This window comes from Apteryx rowi, unplaced genomic scaffold, assembly GCF_003343035.1.
Source record: "Apteryx rowi isolate R43461 unplaced genomic scaffold, aptRow1 scaffold_67, whole genome shotgun sequence".
Classification (NCBI taxonomy): Eukaryota; Metazoa; Chordata; class Aves; order Apterygiformes; family Apterygidae; genus Apteryx; species Apteryx rowi.
Window position 1 is genome coordinate 1,250,889 of NW_020450949.1, and position 13,146 is coordinate 1,264,034.

The following is a 13,146-nucleotide window of genomic DNA, read 5'->3' on the forward strand; positions in this document are numbered from 1 at the left end:
CGGCCGGGCCGCGTCCCTTCCCGGGCGCCGGGAAGCTCCGCGGGCAGCGGGCTCGCGCTCCGCTTGCAGGCAGGCGCCCAAAGCACAAGCAGAGCTCGCCCCGCGGAGCCGGGAACGCAGACGCCGCGAGCACGAGCCTGAACGGCGCAGAGGACAGCCCCATAAATCTCCCGACTCGGAGCTTAAAATCTGATCAGGGATATTAAAAGAAAGTAGATTTGAAAGATATGCAGAGTCCAATGTTATTTAAAGCCTCATAAGTCAGCAATAACGCTTTAAAACCCGTCCTAAATCTCGCCCGGAGCTGGGCACGCCGGCTCGGCGCGGGGAGCGCCGGGATGGCGTTGGTGCGGCGCAAGCGTGCACGGCGTGAGCGTGCATGGCACGAGTTTGCACGGCGCGAGCGCGTCCGGCGCGGACCTGCGCGGCTGAGTAGCCACAGCGGCATTGCGGAGGCCGAAGGGCCGCGGGGCTGCCGCGCGCTCGTGACTCCCGTAACGGCTGCTGCCGAGCACGCGGGGACGCGGAAGGGCGGCAGCCTGCAGGAGGGAGCCCGGCGCCCCCGGATCGGGGGGAAAGCGCGGCTAACGGGCAGCGCGGTCCCTTCCGCGTTTGCACGCTAAGCGACGCGGCGCCCGGCCCCGCCGCTGCCACCGCCGCCTCCATCTGCGCGGCGCCGCTCCGAGCCCGACTGCCCTTCTGTCGGGGACTGAATGAGACGTTTCGCTGTGCCGACAGCTGCGGTTTTCATCATCTGTTTGTGTTTGTTTGCCTTGGAGGGAATCTGCGTAATTTGAAGAGAAAATCAGATTCCGGAGCTGGGACAGAGGATTTGGGAGGGCGGGCGACGCCACGTGCCTTATCCATGGTGCCCTGCTGCCGCTGCTGCGGTGCCCCAGCACCAAGATGCCCCAGCACCAAGACGCTCCGGTGCCCAGCTTCTCCCGGCAGCGATGCCCCGACACCGAGATGCCCCAGCACCAAGATGCCCCGGTGCCGAGATGCCCCGGTGCCGAGCTGCTCCGACACTGCCCGCAGCTCAGGGAAGAAACTAACGGCTGAGGCCGGGGACGTAGGGAACGTAGCGCTCTGCGCCTCTTCCTTTTGGAGCCGGCTGATCCATAAGGAAGGCTGAAGCTTTCATTTGTTTTTGCCTCTGACAGCCACCAAAYGGGGGGGAAATTAAATTTTAAGCTGAAGCTGTGAAGAAAATAATGGAATTGCCTGAGGTGGGATAGAATCAAGAGAAATAGCGGTGCGCCAAGTGGGAACGAACGTCTCCGGGAGCAGGCTGAGCCCGTGGGTGCCGCGCCGGCAGCTCGCTGCGGAGGGCCGCCGAGCCGAGCCGAGCCGAGGCGAGCCGAGGCGAGCCGAGCCGGCGGCACACGCGGTCCTGGGAGAGCCCGTCAAGGAAGGGGCACGGTGGGCGCCAGCCGCGGCCCCCGCGCCGGGCTGGGCACCGGGCTGGGCAGCCCTGCGCGGAAGAGGCCGAGCCGCGGTGCAACGGCGGGGACCTGCTCGTATTCGGGCATCCAGCACAGAGATCATCGCTTCATACGCCTGGTTTCTTAAAGTCACCGGTGCCGATTTTAGGGGGGATTCTAGCGACGTCATTGCAGTACGTGCAAACGGCCTGGGGGCAGGGGGCTGCGGGAGTTAATGCCGCGCTCGGAAGCACCGCGGCAGCTGGGGGGAAACACGCACTAACAGCCCCCTTTCGCCGCGCTGCGCAGACGGCACGTTCGCTCGCAGCGGGGGGTTAACGGCTCGGTGCAGCAATGGTCTGAGAGCTGGCAAGGGGCAGATAACGGCGTGGGGAAAACGTCCGTTTACTGGCAGGTTCCTTCACTGCTTGGCTGTCTGCAGAGCCGAGCCCTGGCGTGCCGAGCAGAGCCGCTCGGGGGGGACGGGATGGGGATGGGATGGGGATGGGCAGCCTGGGCGCTGCGAGATTTCCGTGCCGCCGCCAGCGTTCGCTCGGCATCAGGCCTCAGCAGCTGGGAGCCRTAAGCAAACGTCGGCGAACGATGCTTCCTCGCTCTCGTCGGCTTTTCCCGCCGCTGTCTTCCGCAGAGCCCGCCCGTCAGCCCGGGAGCCCCGGGGGGCCGGAGGCGGCGGGCGCCCCGCGGGAGCGTCGCAGCCGCCCGGGGCTCTGTTTTGTGCAAACAAGCCGAGGGCTGGGAGATATCGCTGGAAGGCGGAAGCGGTTAGTCATATGGCACTTGTGATAATTGCTCTGCTTGGAAGCTCATGCACCGATAATTATTACTCTCCTAATTTCCTTATTCACTATTGTGATAGGTAGATTCATCTCTCTCTCATCCAAAACTCTTATTAACACGCTCCGGAAYGAAATTATTCCCCGTCCTACAACTGAAACAAGCTGCGCGCAGGTTGGAGCACAAGATCATAACGCTGTAATTACCTCTCTGCTGCTCTTATCTTGCGCTCTTACGACGGTAACAAGAGCGGCGGCGGCGGCGGCACGTGGGGCGCGGCGCCGCTTTGCGAGGAGCCGCCGAAAAGGCAAAGGTGCGCGGGGACCGGCGGCCCCAGCCCGGCTCGGCGCGCGGGAACCGAGGCCGACGGCCCCATCCCTGTCCCTGTCCCCGTCCCCGTCCCCGTTGCGAGGAGCCGCCGAAAAGGCAAAGGTGCGCGGGGACCGGCGGCCCCAGCCCGGCTCGGCGCGCGGGAACCGAGGCCGACGGCCCCATCCCTGTCCCCGTCCCCATCCCCATTCCCATCCCCGTCCCCGTCCCCGTCCCCGCCAGCAGCGGCCGCGACGGGTGACCAGCGGCTGACTCGAGGGTAACGACGGGCGCGCGATCGGCGGCGCAGTGAAACAGCTGCTCGTTTCCCGCTCCCGATCGCGCCCCCTCGGCAGCTCAGCCGCCGGCTGCGGCGGGGCCTCGGCAGCGGCACCAGCAGCCCCGCGGCGGGAGGGCGCCGGCGTTTCACCCGCGCGCCGCGATGAACAGCTTAGCCGGGCTCCGTCGGAGCCCCGAGCGGCACGGTAAACGTTCCAGGAGAACAGGCTCGCGCGTTCCGGTGTTGATGCCTCCCTGGCAGGCCCAGCCAGGCGGGGCTTGCCACGCTGCTTGTTCACTTAGAATAYCACAGTCTCGCTTTTATTTGCGTTTCCGTAGCGTTGCGAGGGTGGTCGGAGCACGTGAGCCCGGCAGCTCTCTTCTAAGCCGCTTACGTCCGAGCGGGTTCGCCGCTGTCCGAGTTCCCCTTCCAAAAACCGCAGCTCCCGTAAGCTGACTTGCATGTCAAGGGTGCGAGCGCAGGAGGAAGGTAATGAGCCCCCCGGGGTGGGACCGAAGCAACGAAGCCGTTTGAGGGGCACGTCTTGCCTCACCGAGAAGGGAAGAAATCCCTAAAGAATAAAGAAATCCCCCGGAGCGCAGCGCTGCCGAAAGCTGCCCCTGCGGAACCGGGTCCCGGTCCCCGTCGGAGCGGTGGCGGCGCGTGAACGTCCCTCGCCCGGGCGGCTGCGTGCCCCCGGGGACGGAGGAGCGGGGCGCGCGCTCCTCGGCATCGCCTCCGGAGAGCGGGGACAGGCATCGGCGGGGCCGCGCCGCGCCGGTCCGAGCCCAGGTGCCGGCTTCCCGCGGGCTCGCGCTGCTTCCCGGCACGCGCAGCAGCGCCGGGCAGCAGGGCGGCAGCTCGAAGCCAGGCGTTTTGCACGTCGTTCTCCTGTGTGCGCTGCCTTCCGCTGGCGTAGCCGCCCTTCGGCTTTTTGGTGCTCTCGGTGCGTCCTGAGGCTCTCGAGCTCGGTGCTGTGCAGCCCCAAGTCTCRGCGACGGAGAGCAGGGAATGCTCTCCTGCCGGGCTGCCTCCTCTTCCGCTCTGCTCTGCTCCGAGACAGGACAAGGACGGGATTTTCCAGGCAGCTGTGCCAGTCCAACCTCATTCCATCATTTTAAACATTGCTTTTTCCCTCTGCTTTTCTTCTGTCCCTGCGAGCTCCACCCGCGCCCRATGACCCCGGGCACGTTGCTGGCCAGCCGGGGCCGCGGGAACAGCCGCGTGGCCGGCGGCTCTCCCGGCGTTCCCGAGGAGCTCGCRCTTCCTGCTGCCTGCACTGGCTCTCCGGGGAAGAGCGGCTGAAAGCATCACAGATGAGCTCAGTGGGAGAGTTTCCAGCAAAAAGCAGTGCTACTTGTTTGAGAAAATGAATTGAATTTATTTGACAAATACTTGCAGATTTAAGGAGCAAGTACATAYATAACTGGAAGAATTACTTGAAAACAAAGCCTGCTGTGGCTGCTGTCACTTGTTCTGCTCCTCGTCCGTATTTTTTCGCTTGAAACTGATGGGAGATGGACTGGAGAGAGGGAAAGAGGAGTTCGTGTCACCCCCGAGCAGGCTCAGCCTACCCTGGTTTATTCTGAGTATCTCGACAGGCCTTCGCTGTCTGGCTGTGCTGCTGTCTGGCAAATTTAGCACATAGCCAGTGGGTTGCTTTAATAGGACTGCTGTGATTTCAGGCGAGCTATAAATTTGTGTTCCCCTGTAATTGCAGCAGCACACCTCAGCGCTGTTACTGTAGCAGAGAAAATAGTTCTCCCCAGTCCGCTGGGGATCTGGCAGAGATGCAGGCACAAACAGGATAATGAACGTTATTAACTTGCATGTTTCACAGGCTGAGCTTAAATATTTAAAGAGCAGCATTCCTATAGCAGAGAGGGGCTTAAAATGATCTTACATCTAAGGAATAGTCTCCTCTCTGCACATAGGGATTTGCATGGGCAACTTTAACATTAATGGGATTTATAAGTTTGGAACATATCCTAATGCACCGCATCCTTGGTGTCTTTTGTCTAGGTAAAATGAGTCCGAATTTTTCATCTTAATTGCAGACTCATCATCTGGAATAGACGTTCTYGTACTGAAAACCATCTGCTTTTAGACCTGTTCCGCAGGGTATATAATGACAAAGGCTCGTCCCTGCTCTCTGCTGTTTGCAGCRTCTGCGGAGAGCGCAGCTGCGTCCCGGCAGCGGTTTGCATCTCGGTAATCCCTCCAGCCCGAAAAGCTCGAAGTGCTACGCAGATTCCCCCGTGCGGCAGGCAGGCTCAGAGAGCGCCTGCTGCGAGGCAGCATTGCAATTCCCCGTTTACCCGGGAGCGGTGCCCGGAGGAGTCGGCGGGTGGGCGAGCGGTGCCGCCAGGCGAGCGGCGGGCTCGGGGATGGGGACGGGGACGGGGACGGGGACGGGACGCGCGGTGCCCGAGGCAGAGCGGCGCTCCGAGACCGCCGTGCCCTCGCCTGCGCCGCCGGCGCCCGGCAAAGGGGCTGCGGGAGCGGCGAGCCCGGTGGCTCCCGTTCGCGGCGCAGCCCGCCGCCGGCCAGCGGGCTCTGGGCAGTTCTTTTTACCCCTTGGGACTTGGCTTCCCGCTCCGTAAAGTTAAGTTCCTGGCTTGGGCTATCCTATTCCGTTATCCTGGAAATTGGGAGTGCTCTTTAAGGTACCGTAGCGGAATAAAGTTATCTCCAGTCCCCCAGGGACTTTGGCAAAGATGCTGGCACAAAAATAGTTTGTAATGAGCTTTAAGACATATTAATGAAGAGAAGTAAAATCATTATGACCGAGTTCAATTACAGCCCCCGGATTACAAATATTCTCCTGCAGTCCCTCAAGAAAGAAATGCATCCTGTCTCCGCAGTTAAACAAAGTGCACATCAAGGGGAGGGAAGAGGATTAAACCACACGGGGAAAAATGCTTTGACCTGACCATGGTCTCATCCGCTCGACCAACTCTCAGTGCTTTGAAGAGCAGCTTTCCTGCCCAGCACAGCGGAATGGCTTAAAATATTCTGCAGGAAACTCGAGGCTGGCTTCCTTCCAAAGTCCTGGGCATCTTTAATGCAGCAGTTGCCATGTTAGTGGAATCTAATAAAYTCCTTCCTGAAATATTTATGGAAGTGCGCACCTGTACCTTTTTATGTTTCCCAAGGAGGCAACCTCAGCAGGTCCTGAGGGGCTTTTCCTTCCCTGCTTACTAACCACAGGGACAAAATTAAGGGATTCACACGTGTCGTGCGAAGGAGCAAGGCCAAAAGCTCCAAGCAAACAGGACCGGGCAGCCGCAGCTGCAGAGCTTTGCCCCAAGCCAAGCGCTGGGGAAGCTGCGCGTGGAGCCCAGGGAGCTCGAGCCGGACCACGCGGTGGAGACGCCGGACGGCAGGGAAAACAGGGCCGCCCTGGAGACGAGCGAGCGCCAGGGGCCGGAGAGCTGCTGGCGGGCCGCTCGGGCAGAGCTGCCGCGCCGCGGGAAGGGCGTCAGCCGGAGCTCGCTGCGGGCTGGGCAGCGGCAACGAGGGGCGTCTCGCGTCTGCCGCTCCGGGGGGAAAGCCGTTACGGCGAGGATYGCCCTCAGAGGGCTGCTGCACGGCGAAAGCCCGTGCCTGGCTGGCTTGGACACCGGCAGAGACGAGCGGTGTCCAGCGGCGTGTCCGTGAGCTTGCACGGATCAGCTGCTGAGCAGCAGCGCTGCCCGACGTCGACTCACCCCTCCTGGCAAGCAGCTGTGGTTCCCTACTGCTCTCCGGAGCACTCCGGGATGCTCCCAATTGGCCAGAACAGGGATCTGAATGTAGCTCGACCATTTGCCACTTTTAACCTTAAAATCCATCCCGACAAACCTCACTGCCGTCAAAACGTGCTGAGTTAAGCAGAAGAGCAGAAGTCCTTGGTCACGTTGCGACTATCTTTCTGCAAGGCATAAAGAAGCAGTGACAGCCTTGGCAAATGTATGAAAACACATGGAAACCTGTAATTGTAATGTACGGGTAAGTTATGAGCTGCCTTTTTGAGCACTGCACAGTACCTAACCATTTCTTTTCCTGTTAGGCAGGATGACAAAATCACAGCCACAAGTAGCATCTCCTTATACATCGCTATTGTCTGTAGAGCGAACGTTATTTTGGCTGCCTACGCTATTCACTGGGACGKGAAAAAGCTAATGCTTGTTTAAATTCCCTCAGAACCCACCAATATCTGAATACATTTCTTGTGCAGCCTGGATCACTGCTAAATCTCCCACCTAACCCAGTTTACACTCTGTTTCAACGCTCTCCTTTGATCGCGGCGGCTGTAGGAAACTTGTTCACGCTGCGTAGCCCTACTTCTTTGTTCCCATAAGTACGCTACCCGTGGGGGAACTTTTGTCCAAACAGTCTCTGACTCCCCGAAGAGAGMGAGCTGCAGGCTTCGCTTGCTAATTGAAGTGACAACAAGGAATACGCAGCCTTATTCTCCTATTCATTGGCGGCTTTCTATTCATGTATCCTCACATCAAACCAAAATGTAAAAATAACAGCCGCTCTATGCCAGCCACCGATTCGGGCTACTCGAAGGACACCTGAAGAACTGGTATTTTTAGTTGAAAAGGATAACCAGCGAGGGCTGGCCGAGAAGAATTGGCGAGGAAGGCCCAGGACATAAGGTAAGAAAACACTGCAGCGCACAGACTTTGACCAGACTCCGCGTGCCAGCGGAGCGAGGGCGCAGATCCCTGGAACTGCGATGCCCACCACCGAGCCTGCCGCGTCTCGGCCGCCCGAAGCTGCAGAGAGGCWGGAGGTGACCTCAGCGGCAGGGCGTTACAGGACCGGAGCCGCTCGTGGAGAAAGCGCTTCCGAAGAGCCGATATGCAGGCGCTCCACCAGCGATCCCTTGCTGGAGGTGATGGAGGCATCCTGGCATGCAGAAAATACACAGACAGACGATAATGAAGATCTGGCTTCGTTACTGAAGCCTTGCAGGACTGATAACTGAATTGCTCCTCTTGCGCTGATGTTGCCAGCTGGAAGGAGCGCGTAAATGCGCTGCACTCCAGGACACTAGAGCAGTTGTCTTAGCATGAATCTTTCCAGTGGTACAATATTGCTTGCTGTTGCATGAACAGAACATGTCTCCTCTGATTAGTTTTCCCTGATCTTTTGAGATAGATGCTGTCTGAGGATCCCCACTGGTGGAAGATCTTCTCTGAGGTACCGATGCGGCTCTTTACATGAAACTCCTGCATCAGTAGCGAAGGAAAACAAAACCCTCTCACTGCTTTTTAGATGAAGCATGCTGCTTTTCTGGAAAGAGTCTGTGGGATTTGACAAACTGACCCCAGTGGCCCAGTCCCACGCTGCTTCTCCAGAGCATTTCATCTCTAATTATCCTTTTTTAATCTGTGGGGGTATTGAACTGTAATAATATTTCTATAGTGGCTGAAACTCCCACTCCTGTAAGACGCCAGAGAAAAAGATGCCTCTCGGCAGATGCTGATAGGTTGGGGGTTTTCGTGTGTTTTTCTTCCTTCGCCCCATGCCAAGGTGCTGCCTGGCTCAGCTGCCTGCTGCATCGCAGCCCGGTGAGCACCGTGGGGACGGCACCCCTACTCTGGCTGACTCTGTCCTTGGAGATGCGATTCATCTACCTAGCAACTGGCAGTTCTTAAGAGCCAAAAATTAAATTCTTGAGGTTTTCTAAACTTTATCTATTGAATTATCACAAGATAAATGACAGAAAGCCATCAACAATTAATTCAGTGACAGGGAGAGTGCTACTGCGTAGCAACCGCTTCGGAGGCAAATAGAAATATCTATAGACTGAGGACTGCAAAATTTGCACTGAGCTCTGACACGAGATGTGCTGTTGACTCACAGAGCAACGCTTCAGGCCGGGCCTTCCGCAGCCCCTTGGGCTGCAGCTCCATCCAAAGGGAAGCTGCATTTGAATCTGGGTTCGAAGGGATGCGCCAGCGCGTTAAAATCAGACGGGCATTTTTAAGACTTTGTAAAATCGGAATTTAAAGCACCCTGGCAATCTTCTGTTTGCAGCCCCTGTTTCGGTTTCCTTGCGTGCAGCTCACCGACAGCCCGCGCAGCYGGAGCTGGGACTCGTTCGGGTGGGAGCACAAAGGGTTTGTTACTACCCGCAGGCAGAAGCAGCAAGAAGGTAATTCATTTCTGTGCCCAAAGCAATCTCCACAGGAGGGTTTGGAGCTGGGTTTTCAACCGTCTCCCTTTGGAGACCAGCAAGCAGGCTTTAAAGAATCCCTTCTGTTTTTAGCAGCAATGTAATATTGGTGGAAATTTAATAAACTTCACTATCAAATGTTTATCCTATTACACTGGCTTAAGTAATTCAAGCTGCCAAAATCAACACAGTGTTTTTATTTTTAATGAGCCTCTGTAAAACAGCTTCTTCTCTCATTGCCAGGTGTGTACGTGGAAGAGTTACGTTTACACCCAACATTTTTAATCTCCGCATGGAAACAACGCTAAATRGCGTGGCGCACGGGCCAGAACGTGCCCTGCCGCTGGCAGGGACCTGGCCGCAGGTGAGCGCGCCTGAGGCTTGCTAGCGCGCGGGGCGGAGGGAGAGGCGCTCTCGCGGCTTCCTCCCCTTCGCCGCCGGGAACGCCGCCGGGAACGCCGCGGGAGCGCTGCCCAGAGCTTCCCGGGCACCCGAGCAGGCCCCCCGCCGGTCGGGCACCGCGTGCAGCCTGCCGCGAGGCGCTCGAAGGCCYGTGAGACGCGTGCGCTGCGGACGGCGTCGGGCCGGTGCGGGAGAGCAGCGCGCGGGCACGCGCCGGGGGACCACGGGGAGGACGCAACCGCTGCGGCCCCCGGCGCTCCCCAACGCAGAACGACGCCGAGCCGCGCAGTGCCGGAGGGGAGCTCCCTTCGCGGCCCCCATCTCCGCGCTGGGCCCGCTCGTCCGAGGGCGGCGGAGAGGGAAACGGCAAGAGGAGCGAGGGAAAGTCACTCGTGGGGGGATGCAGTCGCGCAGACCCGCCGGCTTTGCCGCCCCTCCGAGCGCCGCCTCCTCCGCGCCTTCGGTCCCYGCGCTGCCTTGGCGCCAGCTCCAGCCTGGCGCTGCAGAGCTTAGGGACGGAAAGCTGCTTTTCCTGCTCCTCTCCGTCTCCGTGCACTTACTTAATTTCCTGTCTAATACTGACCCCCAGTGTCTGGGAGCCGGGAGGTCTCAGCAGCCCCGCAGACGGGTCCCGGAGCGAGCGGCCGGGCKGCAGCGCGGCAGCCCCGGGACAGGCCAGGGCCCGGCTCCGGCCGGCACACGCCGCACGAGCGGAGGCTGCAGCGCCGCTTCCCGCTCCCGGCGACGGCGACCGAGCTCTGCGCTGGGTGAGGAGCCGCTACGCGGGCTGCTCGGCGCCTCTCTGTAACCCCGGGCAGGCCGCTTCCCCTTCCCGCGCCCCCGCTGCCCTTCTGTGAACAGGGGAGATAGCAGTAATTCCCCCAAAAGGGGAAGTCGCCGACGGAGAAGTGCTCAGCCCCTTGGGAGACGGTCGCTSCCTGGCATAAATAGTCCAGGGTTAGACACTTGGACACTTGCTCTTTCCCTCTTAGAGCTAACTGTGAGAAATCTGCCCCAAATCTGCATCGTAGCATTTATCTCTGCACCCACGTAGACCAATGCTCTGCCCAGCTTTGGCTCTAGGAATAGTTAAATGGGGAACAAAACCAAAGCAACTTTTCAGATGTAATTAAACCATAATCCTTGCAACAAAATGTTCTGTAAAAGAAAAATGTGGTGGAAAGAGACTGTTTGCTTACATAACTGTAGTTAAAGCAACTATTAAGTGAAGGCAGAAGAAAGCTCTGTAAGCTGCTGTTCTGCTTTTTGGTGGCAACACCTAGTTGTCATAGTCCATGTAATCAAACTGGTTCCTGGAGCAACGGTAATGATTTGGCTCAGTGGGATGTTTTGTGCAGGGAGAGATTTACTTATGTTTCACGGAATGCTTTAAAAATCAGCCCTGCTCAAAGCAGTTAAAGCCTTTGGAAGGGTATGAAACCTTGGGCAAATCAGCTGCCCTGAATTCACTGGGTAGCATTTGTAGAGCGCTTTGGAAAGGATTATGGCTATGTAAATGCTAGAGATTGCCATTAAAAACCCGTTATTTTGTGTCAATAGTGCAGAGGATCTCGTTGCAGCAACCTGTTCCCAGGCAGGAGCCGGTCCTCCGGCTGTATCCGTCCCAGGGAGGTCAGCGAGAGCAGCGCTTCGGTCGGACGCGTATTCTGACCATCCCACTTGAGACCGAGTCTCTGTTGTGCAGGCRTTCCTTAACGTTTTGCATTAAGGTAATGGATTTCATAATTTTTCTCTTTGCTCTCTTTCTTACCAAGCCTAGGCACTCCATTCAGTTGTATTAATTTCTTCAGGTACCTGCATCCCACGTTTGCTCCTTGATAAGACATTAGAAAGAAATCCAAATTAAGACACTCAGGTTTTTTTGTGTGGCAGTCTTAAAATTTCCTTACATATCATAAATTCCCTGTCACTTCTGTGTCAGGACTCTCTGGTTTCTGATGYGAATAATGCAACTCTGCCTCAGATGCGAGTGGGGCAGATATTCAAGACAGTATTTTTTAAGCCAGCGATGGCTGATGTCAGAGGTGCGTTTGGGCTGCAGACCCCTTGGCACGTTTCAGTTCTAGCCGAGATAGCAGCTCATCGGAAATTCTGCTGGGAGACTGCCTGGAGGAACGAAACCCCAAATTTGTGGCTCAGCATTCACCGTCCTTAGCCGAGTTGGCATGACAACACCAGTGCGGTGTGACTGGCTAGAACCGCAGCTAAAAGGCTGTCTTCTGAAGCTGAGCTAACGTCTAGCTCATACTGCGGGAGCCAAGGAGGCGCAGAAAGCGGCAGGTGGAAGGGACGCCGCACCGCGGTCTAGACAGGGAGCCAGGCCCTTGATGCTGCTTATTACACCAGATCTTCTTTCTGCTCTCGCCCCAGGTGCATTAATGAAAAAGAATTTGCCTTAACTAAAAATAACTTTGCAACGCATGAAAGACCTTTCGCTGCTCCTGCTGGATTATTGTTTAGTTTGACAGATCACTCATTCAGCAGTTAACAGCCGTTATGTTTACAGGCAACATTATTTTTTTTTGGCTGCTGTCTCTAACACGTCACTAATGTTTAGCCAGATGAACTCAGAGGATTATAACAGACAGGGACGCTGGGGAAAGTGACAGGCGCAGAGAGAAGTGCTGCAAGAAGCTAATTTACACATTGAGCTTCACAGCCTGAGCCTTCCTTCCTGCTCAATAAGCTCATCAGCTGCTTCTTCATAGCYGCCAGCCAGCTTTCGGAGAAGCGAGGGAGCTCACAAAATCTTCCTCCTCTTCGCCTGCCTGCTTAGACAACAGAGTCTAATAAAAAACACTGTTTAATACTGTTGCAAATAAGTCCTCTTTTATATGGAAATGTGAATTTAATACAAACGGTTTGTGCTGCCCCGCTTCTGACTGAAGGGCTCTCTGGCTGCTGGCAGTCGCTGTGGTCTTCCAAGTCACTCAGGAGACGCTGGCTGTTGATGAAACGCGGCCCGATCTCAGAGGGGACCTGCCCTCTTGCCCGCCCCTCCTGGGGTGCTTCTGCACCACGCGAGAGATGCCGTCTCAGAAGGGGGTCACTGCGATTCCAGAAAAGCAACAGCGTCTGCAGCTGCARAATCACTGCTGGTTCTCCATGAAGTCAGGTTATCGCAGGAGAGAGCGGGGTGACCCCAGTGCAGCAGCTTTGCAAAGGAGCCCGGCTTTCCGACTTTGTCCGGGGAAGGCATTTTGTCCCCGCGGAGTGTCTGCGGCCGCAGGCGCCTGGGGACCGCAGGGTGCGGGACCCGGCCCCCCAGCTCGGCCGCGAAGCGACGCTGCTCGGCCACGTCTGCGCCGCAGCCGCTTCAGGCCTAGGCACCGCTGCGCGCGTTGCTCCAATAAGCACGGCAGTTTTGCTAAGCAGCGTGAAGAACGAGAAGCGCTGCGTTATGGAAACTATACGTTAAACTCTCCAAAATTAGATTTTTCTTATAACTTCCAGTTCATGGGGAAATTAAAACAACAAAGCTGTTTCCCAGCAGCAGAAATGCTGTTTTCCYGCCAGTTCCAGTCCCGTTATGTTTATGCGGCGGAGCGTAAGTTTTCACCGTACAGTGAGAACAACCGTCTGCACTCCGTGCTTGCAGGCACCAACACGGCGAGAGCGGCGCGAGGCACGATGCGTTTGGAGGAGAACATGAGTTATCCCAGCCGCAAAGCCCAGAAGGGCCCTCGAGCACTGCGCGGGATTGCAGAGCAACGTGCCAGGCCTGCCTCCGAACCTCCGCGGTT

The 13,146-nt window shown here is 57.4% G+C and overlaps 1 long non-coding RNA gene across 1 annotated transcript; it reads left to right on the forward strand.

The window, feature by feature from the left end:
• Positions 1-3,629: 3,629 nt before the first annotated feature.
• LOC112975504 lies at positions 3,630-5,926 on the forward strand. Its single transcript, XR_003256643.1, has 2 exons — positions 3,630-5,019; positions 5,673-5,926. It is a non-coding gene; the product is annotated as an uncharacterized LOC112975504 (long non-coding RNA).
• The last annotated feature ends 7,220 nt before the right edge of the window (positions 5,927-13,146 follow it).